The 13208-nt window shown below is 38.6% G+C and overlaps 7 protein-coding genes across 8 annotated transcripts in view; 3 read left to right on the top strand and 4 right to left on the bottom strand.

The window, feature by feature from the left end:
* Positions 1-13208, top strand: part of LOC125780501 (zinc finger protein 239-like) — a 1096042-nt gene that overhangs the window by 563557 nt on the left and 519277 nt on the right.
* Positions 1-13208, bottom strand: part of LOC111188532 (zinc finger protein 239-like) — a 193828-nt gene that overhangs the window by 35682 nt on the left and 144938 nt on the right. The gene's annotated exons all lie outside the window — the stretch shown is intronic.
* LOC125801459 (zinc finger protein 239-like) overlaps positions 1-13208 on the bottom strand; it is a 193757-nt gene that overhangs the window by 35682 nt on the left and 144867 nt on the right. The window lies entirely within an intron of this gene.
* The window catches only part of LOC125801296 (zinc finger protein 665-like), a 57544-nt gene that overhangs the window by 9731 nt on the left and 34605 nt on the right, over positions 1-13208 (bottom strand). The gene's annotated exons all lie outside the window — the stretch shown is intronic.
* Positions 1-13208, bottom strand: part of LOC125801264 (gastrula zinc finger protein XlCGF26.1-like) — a 212196-nt gene that overhangs the window by 180024 nt on the left and 18964 nt on the right. The window lies entirely within an intron of this gene.
* LOC111188533 (zinc finger protein 239-like) overlaps positions 8423-13208 on the top strand; it is a 280707-nt gene continuing 275921 nt past the window's right edge. Inside the window, exon 1 of one of the 2 annotated variants that reach the window (XM_049478141.1) lies at positions 8423-8506. The gene's annotated coding sequence lies outside the window, so the exon portion shown is untranslated. Of the gene's footprint in view, positions 8507-8600; positions 8683-13208 lie in introns of those variants that run through there. The other variant, XM_049478142.1, reaches the window with a different exon arrangement.
* Positions 8423-13208, top strand: part of LOC125801342 (zinc finger protein 239-like) — a 280707-nt gene continuing 275921 nt past the window's right edge. Inside the window, exon 1 of one of the 2 annotated variants that reach the window (XR_007438671.1) lies at positions 8423-8506. The gene's annotated coding sequence lies outside the window, so the exon portion shown is untranslated. Of the gene's footprint in view, positions 8507-8600; positions 8683-13208 lie in introns of those variants that run through there. The other variant, XR_007438672.1, reaches the window with a different exon arrangement.

Here is a 13208-nt window from a genome sequence, read left to right as displayed (position 1 = left end):
AATAATTTACTTTTAATTAATAGTAATTTCCACAAATGTTGTTCTAGGAAACTATAGGGTGGGTTTTGGTTCATATTGGCAAATGTGTCCCCCCCCCAATATGAGTTTGGGTCGGGTTTGGGCAGAGAATCTAAGCTCTATAGTCTTGTCATTAGTTCACAATAAAAACCACACACACACAAACACACATATATACACACAATTGACTTGCACGCTGTCCTTGCAGTGTAGAAGGGGTCATTGCAAAAATTGAAAGGCCACTTTTTAATGAGGTTTAAATTATTTTTAGAGGAATTATTAGATGTGTTTGTGTGTTCTGTTTGTAATAATTATCTTGTAATAGTTTATCTTGGGTATTAAATTTGGGGGTGAGTGTTGTGTGTGTTACTGTTTAAATAAGTTAAAAATAAAATTTGTTTAATGTCTCTATTAAATGTAAACAAATCAATTTTTTTTTTTTCAAAATGTTTTGTTGTCAGTAAGGCTGCCACAAACGATTATTTTTATAGTCGACTAATCACCGATTATTTTTTATGATTAGTCGACTAATCGGATCATACGTTAATTGAATATAAAACACAGTTTATCACAATAGAATGCAGCTGCTATTATACAACCATCATTAGATTTCAGCTATATGCTAACTAAAAATAAAAACAATTAAAATCATAGTTCATTAAACCTTTAATGAAATATGCAGCTTGTTGTAACAGACAATTATTTTACTGTTTAGCATATAAAGTGTAAACAACTGTGTAAAATAAGGATAAGGCACTGGCATTTATGAAACATCTCAACCGTGAGGTTGTTTGAACTATTATGAAAAAAAAGTATATTAATAAAAATGCCTCTCTGTCCAGATATTGTGTACATTACCGTCTCTCTGTCGCACTCAGTGTGTCTTTAGTTTCTGCCCGATCTTGTTTTTCTGCCAGTTCTTGGGCTCCCTATCTCTTTATAAAGGCGTTTTTCCCTGTCCGCGTCCCAATTCACTAGCCAGGGCAGCGGTCTGCACAGATCTGATTGGCAGAGGAGAGCGTTTGGTGATTTTACACCACACATGACTGATCTGTGAGTTTACTGCACCGAAAAGCACTGAAAACAGAAGCCACTGTCAGAATGAAATCCTTCTCTGTAGTTTATCGGTTTGGGACGGCATTTGTGACAACGTCTGGGTCCGGATCCGGATCGCGGTCCGCCTATTAGTGACCTCTGTTTTAACTTACTCAAGATGAGTAAGTTAAGTACTAAGTTAACGCTCTGTTTACGTTAATTTTAGCAGCTAAATAGCAATTTAGCTTCTTCGTCATTTAATCAGCCACAACATGCCTCCTTTTCAGGTGCTCGTGCATCGCGGTTGTGCTGCCGAGGAAGGCAAGTTCTTCATTGCAGATATTGCATTGCACGCGTTTCACTTTTATTTTCTTGGTGATCCCACACTTTTGAGTTCTGTAGCGGGGTAGCCATGAAACCAGAGCCTGTCTGTATAATGTCCTGAGATGTCGTCCACTACCTACCCCGGTTTCCACTACTGCGCATGTGCGTCCAGGACAGAAAGGCAGTCGCAGCAGTTTGGAGAGAAAAACAAAGAAAAAAATAAAAAAACGACTAATCGACTATTAAATTAGTCGTCGACTATTTTAATAGTCGACATAATCGTGACTAGTCGACTAATCGTGGCAGCCCTAGTTGTCAGATATAAAATCCCTTTTACACCCTTTTGGCAGTATTTCAGAATGAAAATATTTTTAGCAAGAACAGGCTTTGTGGTTCATAATCTATAAATTAAATTAAATCAGTTTTGATCCCCCTCCCCCAACCGTAAACAATTAACATAATTTATAAAAAATCAATACAAATATTCAGAATCTGCTACTAGTTTCTCAAACCACCAGAGACACCAGACTCTCTGAAATGTATATTAATGTATATACAATCTTCATTCGAAAAGGTATCAAACATTTATAAACTAGTATTTAGCTTAATTGTTCCATATACCGTTATACAGTGTTTTAAATGAGAGTTTTAGCTGTTTAGCTCCATTCAGCTCCATGCATTGAGGACTCCCTCGCGGGCTCCCTCTAGCGGTGATGGGGTATAATGTGATATAGCGGGGGAGGGGGCGGGGCTCTACATAACCCGGATGAGGCTGAGTTTCCTGGTTCTGTAGCTGGAGAGGAGACAGAGCAGGATCAGCTGAACTACAGAAGGTATGGAGAAGTTTCTCTCTCTCTTTCTCTTTCTCTCTCTCTCTCTCTCTCTCTCTCTCTCTCTCTCTCTCTCTCTCTGATATCCGGCGTTATAATCCCGCGGCTGCGAGGCTCCTGACTGTCTGCATCACGCATCAGGCTTGTTCGCGATGCTCCTGAAGAGCGGAGAAGTCCATTCGGACAGTCTCTACCTGCAGCTCAAGTGAACAATAGCGGATCTCGCGATGATTGTGCTGTTTGTTTACTTCTGGTGTGAAAAACATTATGGTTTATACATTAAACAGAGATGACACGAGTGTTATTAAATTAAAATAAAAACTTGTTAAATATTCACAAAACATTCTGGCATATTACAGATGTATTGTGTAGCACTAAATGAACAATTAAATTGTGCATTATTCAAAAGTCTTTTCTTCAGACACAGAAAAGTATATTTTCAGACACTGAGGATGAATCACACAACACAATTAGCTTTCGAACATTTTTTTTATTTGCAACCAGCTTTTCTTTTCTTTGTTCTAGGAAATAAATACAACATCCTGTTTTCTAAAGCGTTCTAAACTGCTCCTATTATCTTTAAAAGCACTAAATAACTATTACACTGAGATCTAATTTTATTTCGTTCTATTTTTTGTGTGAAATGCACTAAACAATTAAAGCTGTGTAAATGAGCATGATGTAGTTATTTTTCCCAAAACAAAGAACCATAAAAACTGGTCTGCAATAACAAAAGAAAGTTCTAAAGCTAATTGTGTTATGTGTGATTCATCTTCAGTCTCTGAAAATGTACTTTTCTGTGTCTGAGGAACAGACTTTTGAATAATGCACAATTTAATCCCATTATTTATTTAGTGCTATACAATACATATTTAACATGGCAGTATGTTTTTTTTTATCTTAATTTAATAACACTCATGTAATCTCTGTTTCACATATAAACTGCTGTTTTATTCACACCAGAAGTAAACAAACAGCACAATCATCACGAGATCCGCTGCTGGTGGAGAGTGTCGGACTTGACTTCTCCGCTCCTCCCCTAATCCACGTTTTTTTGAGCCAGAGCCCAATTTAAACAATAAATTTTTTTAGAGTAGAGTGTTAAAATTTTGCTTTAAAAAAAAAAACTTTATTAGACTATTTGAATGAGCGAAATATGTTCTGAATGATGTTAATTAACATTATAAAACTGAAGAAGCACTGATTTCACTAATTCAAATCTGTTATAACATAATTAACAATGTTTAAGAATATAAAACAATTTTTTTTATGTTAAACATATGATTATCACTCTATAGGTTTATATATAATAATTGAAAATACATAAATAATTAAAAAACAGACCCAAATTTGGGTCAGGTTTGGGCAGAGAATCTAAGCTCTAAGCAGCAATTTATAAATAGCTAACTAATTGTAATGACAGCAGCCCTGTTATTCAGAACGTTTGCACAGCGTTGTGCTTTAAATGCGGCTTTTCACTGTTAAAAGACACATTTAACTGCAGTATGCATTTAAGGTGGAACAGGAATCCGATTAAGATGCTGGTGTAAAATCTAAAATCAAGTTTCCATTTTTGTTTGGCTCATCAAAATAAAAACACAAATTACAAGCCCTTATTTATTTTTTGGTATTTTATTAAAAATTATATATACACTGCTCAAAAAAAATAAAGGGAACACTCAAATAACACAATATAACTCCAAGTAAATCAAACTTCTGTGAAATTAAACTGTCCACTTAGGAAGTAACACTGATTGACAATCAATTTCACCTGCTGTTGTGCAAATGGAACAGGTGGAAATTATTGGCAATTAGCAAGACACACTCAATAAAGGAGTGGTTCTGCAGGTGGGGACCACAGACCACTTCTCAGAACCTATGCTGTCTGGCTGATGTTTTGGTCAGTTTTGAATGTTGGTGGTGCTTTCACACTCGTGGTAGCATGAGACGGACTCTACAACCCACACAAGTGGCTCAGGTAGTGCAGCTCATCCAGGATGGCACATCAATGCGAGCTGTGGCAAGAAGGTTTGCTGTGTCTGTCAGCGTAGTGTCCAGAGGCTGGAGGCGCTACCAGGAGACAGGCCAGTACACCGGGAGACGTGGAGGAGGCCGTAGGAGGGCAACAACCCAGCAGCAGGACCGCTACCTCCGCCTTTGTGCAAGAAGGAACAGAAGGAACACTGCCAGAGCCCTGCAAAATGACCTCCAGCAGGCCACAAATGTGCATGTGTCTGCACAAACGGTTAGAAACCGACTCCATGAGGATGGTATGAGGGCCCGACGTCCACAGATGGGGGTTGTGCTCACAGCCCAACACCGTGCAGGACGCTTGGCATTTGCCAGAGAACACCAGGATTGGCAAATTCGCCACTGGCGCCTTGTGCTCTTCACAGATGAAAGCAGGTTCACACTGAGCACATGACAGACGTGACAGAGTCTGGAGACGCCGTGGAGAGCGGTCTGCTGCCTGCAACATCCTTCAGCATGACCGGTTTGGCAGTGGGTCAGTAATGGTGTGGGGTGGCATTTCTTTGGAGGGCCGCACAGCCCTCCATGTGCTCACCAGAGGTAGCCTGACTGCCATTAGGTACCGAGATGAGATCCTCAGACCCCTTGTAAGACCATATGCTGGTGCGGTTGGCCCTGGGTTCCTCCTAATGCAGGACAATGCTAGACCTCATGTGGTTGGAGTGTGTCAGCAGTTCCTGCAAGATGAAAGCATTGAAGCTATGGACTAGCCCGCCCGTTCCCCAGACCTGAATCCGATTGAGCACATCTGGGACATCATGTCTCGCTCCATCCACCAACGTCACGTTGCACCACAGACTGTCCAGAAGTTGGCGGATGCTTTAGTCCAGGTCTGGGAGGAGATCCCTCAGGAGACCATCCGCCACCTCATCAGGAGCATGCCCAGGCGTTGTAGGGAGGTCATACAGGCACGTGTAGGCCACACACAATACTGAGCCTCATTTTGACTTGTTTTAAGGACATTACATTAAAGTTGGATCAGCCTGTAGTGTGTTTTTTCACTTTAATTTTGTGTGTGGCTCCAAATCCAGGCCTCCATTGGTTAATAAATTTGATTTCCATTGATGATTTTTGTGTGATTTTGTTGTCAGCACATTCAACTTTGTACAGAACAAAGTATTCAATGAGAATATTTCATTCATTCAGATCTAGGATGTGTTATTTGAGTGTTCCCTTTATTTTTTTTGAGCAGTGTATATATATATATATATATATATATATATATATATATATATATATATATATATATGTGTGTGTGTATATATATATATATATATATATATATATATATATGTGTGTGTGTATATATATTTTTTCAGATTTTGATTCTCATTTAAATATCAAATGAACGAATATATGTTAGCGTTTGTTTCTCATCACCATGGTCACATATATTAAAATATACAATATATTTAATAACGTAATAAACATGGTCGGATGGAGTGAAGATTAAACAACAAAGGAATTGTATAAAACAGTATAATCAATGTCTTTACTAAAATGTTTTATTATTGTTTGGCCAAAATGCATTGTGCCTTGTCTCTTTCAGTCAGAGATAACCATATAAAACTCAGTTTAGTTAAATACATGTATTACAAGTAAAGTTAATAAAGTATTGTCAAAAATAAATGAGAGGTTAAGGTTTTGGTGTGTAGGAGTGTCTGAAGCATTGTCCACTCACTATATGTATTCATTTGCTCTTAAGGGACGTCAGCTATCTCCTCAAAAAAGTTTCTCCATATATCCAGAAGCAAGATATCTATATAAAAAGAGCCAACACTCCAAAAGAAATACTTTTTTTATTGGTAAATTTGCTGTGAATTTTGGGAAAACAGGTTGTGGAGTTACAAAATCAGCTCGTAGGACAGCTCACTGTGAGACAAGCGACCAAAATTTTATGCACGTCAGAAATCAATCTTCTCAATCGCAGCTCGTTTGTGCAATTATTCGGACATCGCTTCCCCTCTCACACTGCAGGACAAACAATGCACGATGAAGCTGAAAAATCGGGCTAAAATCACACAGTGTCTGCCTTGCATCAGAGATATGACACTGGCTGTCCACGCAGCAGTGGAAATTTATATTATAATTGCAAAAGATGCTACCTAGGGGAGAAGATAGACAATGAAAAGAAGGGGGCGTAAGACAGAGGCCTGAGACACACTAGTAATAACAGAGGGTTGGCTGCGGGCCAGTAATTTCCCACGCCATTAGGTGGGGGACCACAAAAAAAAAATCTGTTTTTGGAAAGGTAAACCAGGAAGAAAAGAAAAAAATAAATAAATAAAATAAACCCACTGCTCCTCACGCGGGGATCCAATCCGTGTCCTCAGGTTTGCGGTCGTTTAAACTACCGCTGCCCCGGATAGTGAACCCGGGGAGTTACAGCTGGGAAAAACACCTTATAAGTAAATAGGGAGCCTGAGAATGGGCAGAAACTTTAGCTGAGCATGACAGAGAGACGGGAAGGCTTGTAAACTAAAGTTCACTATAGAAACGTTTTTTTTTTTCATTATCGTTCATTATAGTTCAAACAACCTCACAGGCCACATATTTCGCGCTTGCGGGCCACATCTGGCCCGTGGGCCGCCTATTGCCGACCTATGGCATGCGCTATTAAAATCAGTTCGATCAGCACCAGGTTTTCTTGTTAAGATCGGATTAATAGCTGCGATTTTAAAAGCTGTTGGTACAGTCCAAGTCATGAGGGAAGAGTGAATGATCGCAGTAATAAGAGGAAGCAGAGAAGAAAGACATGATTTAACAAGTGTTGTGGGACGAGGGTCCAATGTGCAGGTAGATAGCTTATCAGTAGAGTTAAGATCAGAAAGTTCAGAAGTAGGAGGAAGAGAGAACACAAAGAAGAATCAGGGGTTGTTTTACAAAATATAGGCAGTAGGGAGGAATTAAGAGATTCAGTTACAGTTGCAGGTATGGGCTGAGTTCTCAAAGACTTGTGAATATTCTCGATTTTTTCATTGAATAAAGACATAAGAGAAATACAAAAAGTCAGGCAATTTATCACCACCACTAGGTTAGCTTACTAGGGACTGGTGTTTAAATTCATTTAAAAATTGAGTGTTAGCATTCATATCAGTGGTCTGGGTGCAGCCAGGATAACAAGGCCGAGGGTACCTGAGAGAGATAGATAGCTTAGCAAGGTTTAGATGTTTCTTAGGCGCTGAGCCCTAGCGTTGCTTAGGTCTGTCTCACATCGCAAAGCTTTAGGTCTCTCTCATGTAACATACAATCAAAATAACACTAGATACGGGTTTTAGAAGAGTTTAGAATGGCTGTTTTTCTCCCCTCGCTTGTACTCTACGTTCTCCGCCACTCCTACTAGTCTAAAGTTTGTGTAGATTCAGCCTGAATTTGGCAACCCAAATAACCTTGGCATCTGGGGAGGAGTTGGCGGGTCAGACTACTCTCTGTGATGTTTTGAAATGGAATTGCTGTTTTCTAGTCAATATAGTAGAGTTTTAATAGTATGGGTTAGTGTATTCTAGTGTAAAGTGAGATATTATAATAGTACAACATTGTTTTCAGTACTGGACAGCAGATTTTGCAGCTGCAGCCTACTGAGAGCCTACTGCAGAACGAGCTACAACTTTAATGTGTAACAGGGCAGCAATCCAAATAGAGGATGAGAATAATCTTGAGATTGCTGCTACATTTATTTTTAACTCCCTAATGGAAAACCCCACCAGGGTGGACTCAAGTGCAGACAGAGTTACAAAAAAGTCAAAATAGGGGTTAAACTTGGCTTTCACAATGTAAAATATTTGTGTGCAAACTACTGTGCTTTCCACAGAGTCAGGGTTATTTGTTGAGAAACAAAATGGCCGCAGTACGGGCAGTTCAGACAAAAAAGAAAGGAAAAGGATGGGAAAACAAGAACAAGTAGCCAAACAAACTAAAGTGAAAAGTGATCAAACAACAGGCCCTCGGTTTGTATCGTAGAATTTAAATAAAGATACTCAGGCAGATGGGAAAGGAGTATCTTTTTAAGAAATCTAACAAAAGGGAGAAAACACTAAAATACCCCAAAATAGGGGGAAACAGAAAGCAGCCTCGAGAAAACACCCAAGAAGGCTTTAAATAAAACCTAAGGATAGTTTTCTCTTTTCTTTTATTTCTTTCCTTCTTTCTTTCAAACTAGGCAAGTTCTCAGCTTCAAGTGAGATGTGAACAGAATCAAGACTGTCTGTCTGAACAGTGGGCAGTCCTTATGAAGGCACTAAACACAGGGTTCATACACCTTTTACAAGGTAAAAATTAAGCAGTTTTCTAGCACTTTTAAGGCCCATTTTCTTCTTTTTCTCTACCTTTCAGCTGTGGTATTAATGATAACAGAGATATCTCAAAACTGAGATTGAGCTACAATCAGTAAATCACAAAACTCTTCTCAACCCTTCACAGCAACTGTGCTACTGAGGAAAAATACGTAAGTAAATAGCAGGAATTATGGATTTATTGGTGTCAGTTTCACACAGTTTAAATACCAATGTTTTTCACCGCATGGTTACCCTATTCATTTGATTCACTAAGTATGTCAAATTTGGTGGTAAATGGAGAGCATTTATACATACATATACTCAAAAAATTATTGATTTGCTTTTTGTCACACTGCAAGAGATGGTATTATGTTTATGGTAAACACAACCGGAACTGTGTTTGGTAATAGTAGAAGGAGAAGAAATGAAAGCAAAAAAAGTTTTGATACTAAATGTACTGCCTATGTGTAGATTTTCTTTGCTAACCAACTCGATTTGGTCAATAATGAAACGATAACACAAACAATCACTAGACAAACAACTTTCAATAATTTTTTACTGAAAATGTCCCAAGGGGATCGGCTCGTTCCACGGGGCTGATGCCGGGCAAACAGCCCCGGAGGTCGGCTAACTCTAGGCCAACAGCGGCTCGTTGGAGGATGCTGGCATCGCGTTAACAGTTCCAGGCTCAGTTTAGCCTAATAGTATATTGTACGTGTAACCCTGGATTATAACTATTATTATTTAGATAAATCCAAAGCTTGGCTTTAAGCATAGCTAGCTAACTCTCCTGCTATCTGTGGTAAAATGTTGTATCTGAGGGAAAAAGAGCTGGTTCCTTGTGAGCCAACTCCTCTTAAATTAAGAGAAAGAACTGGAATTTGTTGTCACATACGTAGAGGCACGAGCGAAGCTCTCTTTTTTTATTTTACACTCTGCAATTTTTTCTTTAAGTAAACTTATTTAGTCAGGTAGTTATTTATTGTTGAGTAAATGCAGTTACAATTTCAAGTATTTTCAAGCACTTTTCCCAAAATACCAGCACTTTCCAGGCCTGGAAAACAGAACGATAAAATTCAAGTATTTTCCAGAATTTTAAACACCCGTACGAATCCTGTAAACAGTTGTCAGCCTGATTATTGTGAGTGGCAAAAGGTGGCCTCCATTACACTATGGAGTTGGAATGGGTAAAAGTACAGAAGCTTTTATGGTAATATAAAGATGTCCAAGTAGTTTTGTCTGTATAGTGTACCTGATTTGTGCAGTTCTCTTCAGTTAAGTGACCTGCTTTTATTTTAATATTCAACTGTTTTTTTTCCCAGAAATGAAAATATTCTCCTGAAATTCATCACCAACAACCAGGATATTTAACCAAAACCATTGTCAAACTGCTGAAAGAGGTGAAGCAGAAGCCGTCCTGAAAACACTCAGAAGTTGTTTGCTACATTAAACAGACAAATGAAGCCAAGTCCCGACATGGAGAAACATCAGCACTCTGTCAAGATTTTTACTAAACAGAGTAATCTCAAAAAACACCAGCGCATTCTCACAGGAGAGAAACCGTATCACTGCCCAGACTGTGGGAAAAGTTTTACTCTACAGGGTACTCTCAAAAATCACCAGCGCATTCACACAGGAGAGAAACCGTATCACTGCTCAGACTGTGGGAAAAGTTTTACTCTACAGGGTACTCTCAAAAATCACCAGCGCATTCACACAGGAGAGAAACCGTATCACTGCTCAGACTGTGGGAAAAGTTTTACTCTACAGGGTACTCTTAAAAATCACCAGCGCATTCACACAGGAGAGAAACCGTATCACTGCTCAGACTGTGGAAAGAGTTTTACTACACATAGTAAACTCAAAAACCACCAACACATTCACACAGGAGAGAAACCGTATCACTGCTCAGACTGTGGGAAGAGTTTTACTGAACAGAGTAAACTCAAAATACACCAGCGCATTCACACAGGACAGAAACCATATCACTGCTCAGACTGTGGGAAGAGTTTTACTACACTGGGTGATCTTAAAAATCACCAGCGCATTCACACAGGAGAGAAACCGTTTTACTGCTCAGCCTGTGGGAAGAGTTTTACTTTACAGAGTACTCTCAAAAAACACCAGCGCATTCACACAGGAGAGAAACTGTATCACTGCTCAGACTGTGGCAAGAGTTTTACTCAACAGAGTAAACTCGAAAAACACCAGTGGGTCACTGCTGTTCCCCGGCGCCTTGCACCGAAGCCCAGTATCCGCGGTTCGGAGATGCTTGAAGCTGCGAGGCTTCTGAACAACTTCTGACTCAAGAGGGTCAGTAGTTGTAGCCCTGCCAACTGTTAATTTACATGTGTTTGTATGATGGTGAATTAGAAAAAGAAAAGAGGAAAAAGAAAAGGAAATCACCAGTAGAGAGCGCAGATCTTCCTTTGCTTTTGCCTTTTAATTTTGGCATTTAAAGCACCGTCCACTCCAAACACTGAATCACAAAATGTCACTTTGCTATTGATATTTCCATTTTGTGTTTTCATTTTAATTCTGTCAGACGCTCTGAGACCGATACCATTGCGAGACTTCGAGAGATCCAACATGGTGGCGTCACGCTGCTGAAAGAAAACACCGGCAAACTAAGAAAAATACCTCCACAATTTAACCCTGGATAACACTTTGGACTTCCTGGACGACTACTATGAAACTAATGAAAGAAAGACCACCAGAGCCACAGCATGTGTGACAGCATTGTATTTTCGGGAATCATTGAACAACCCCAAAAAGATCCAGAGCGTACAATAAAAGAATTTATGCAGTCTGCGCCAAAACTTTCACAGGACACTGTCAAAAACATAGTCCACCGCATTGGAGTTAAAAATAACAGCAACAGACCAAGACCAATGGTCGCCAAATTTGAACTAATAGAACTTGTTAAGAGTCGCGGCAAAGAGTTTAAAGGAACAAACTATGGCCAAAAGACCATTTCCCCTGTGAAATCCAGGAATGGCGGAAAAACTGCTCCAAGTTCTGAAACAAAACCAGGAAAAAGAAAAAAAAAAGGTTGCTCTCGCAGTGGATAAACTGTACATATATGAGAAACTCTTCCAGGACCCCAATATAACAACATGGCTTTTCTCTCTCTCTCTCATCCAGTTCCATGTGTGTGAGTGTGTGTGAATGAGTATGGAAGTACATATGGGTGGTGGTGTATGTGTGCGAACATAAGTAATCAAGAATTGAAAACTGTGTGTGTGTCTGTGAGCATATATATGTATATGTACAAATGTGTATACATATATGTTTATTATTATTTCTCATCTATATTCTTTGATTGTGTTTATAATATGTATATATACAATTTTTTTTCTACTTCATTCTTTTTCTCTTCAATACCACAATTATTATATTAGTTATCATTATTATTATTATTATTATTTTCTTTTTTAGTCTCCATTCATCTTACCAACTGAATGTACCTTAGCTACATTTAACTCTGTAATCTCCATTTGGCCCATCCATCAAATAAAATATTTTGTGTTATTTGTTTTTTTTGCCCCTCCCCTCCTTCCCAAGACCATCCCCCAATATTCTGTCTCTGAGCAGAACAGCAACACTGAATCATTCTTTAACATCTTGTCACTTGTAAATATTGTAGTATTATGACTGTAACATTGAACATAACATCTTGAAACATACAAGAGATTAGCTCACCTGCCAAAAGAACCTAAGTGCTAAACCATCTATATAAACTGAAGTCAGACATACACCTAATGCAAGCAATTTATCTTACAAAGGCAGAGTTCCAGAAACTGAAGGCCAGATGGATTGGCCAGACCTACCATTCAACTTACAACTCTAAAAAAACGTGGTACCTCCATTCTTTTTAGCAAAACTACTCCATACATACATAGCAATACTACCAATGATCCAAAAGGACGATTTATCATCATCAATGGTAGTATTCATAAAAATAATATAACAATAGCTAGTATATATGGTCCAAATTCAGATTCTCATTTTTCCACTCCCTTTTTTATGAACTGATGTTTCCAAATTCCCATGTTCTAATAGGCAATATTAAACTTGGAACTAGACAGGTCCAATTCATTATGCAATTAACCTCTCGATTCTTCATCCACTATTAAATAATACATGACAGAATATGGACTGATGGATATCTGGAGACTACTCAACCCAAATAACAAAGAATTTACACATTACTCCCCACATCATAAAACATACTCCTGTGTCGATTATGTCTTGGTTAGAGTAACAGAGCCTAACATTGATAGCATTAATATATCAGACCATAGCCCTGCATCTTTTAAATAATCAACAGAAATTAAATCCCCACCCAAACCCAAATGGAGATTCAATACATCTCTACTCAAAGATCCAGATTTTATCACATACTTTAAAGAAGAATGGGCATTCTTTCTTCACGATGGAAGAAACAGAAAGAGAACATTTCTTAGAGCAAGAGGTGAAGAGACTGGAAACCCTGGTCTCTCAAATGCCTACTAATATAAATAATAAAGAATTACTTCAAGTCAAATATGAGCTCAAAAAAACGCAACTTACACTTTTTAAACTTGGACAATATCATTATGAATTGGCAATAAAACCGGTAAATTATTAGCAAATTGACAGAAACAACAAACTGAGAAATCTAGCATCACCGCAGTAGAAGACACTCTTGGAAACA

Source organism: Astyanax mexicanus, chromosome 4, assembly GCF_023375975.1.
Source record: "Astyanax mexicanus isolate ESR-SI-001 chromosome 4, AstMex3_surface, whole genome shotgun sequence".
Taxonomy (NCBI): Eukaryota; Metazoa; Chordata; class Actinopteri; order Characiformes; family Acestrorhamphidae; genus Astyanax; species Astyanax mexicanus.
This window is presented reverse-complemented; position numbering and strand designations above follow the sequence as displayed.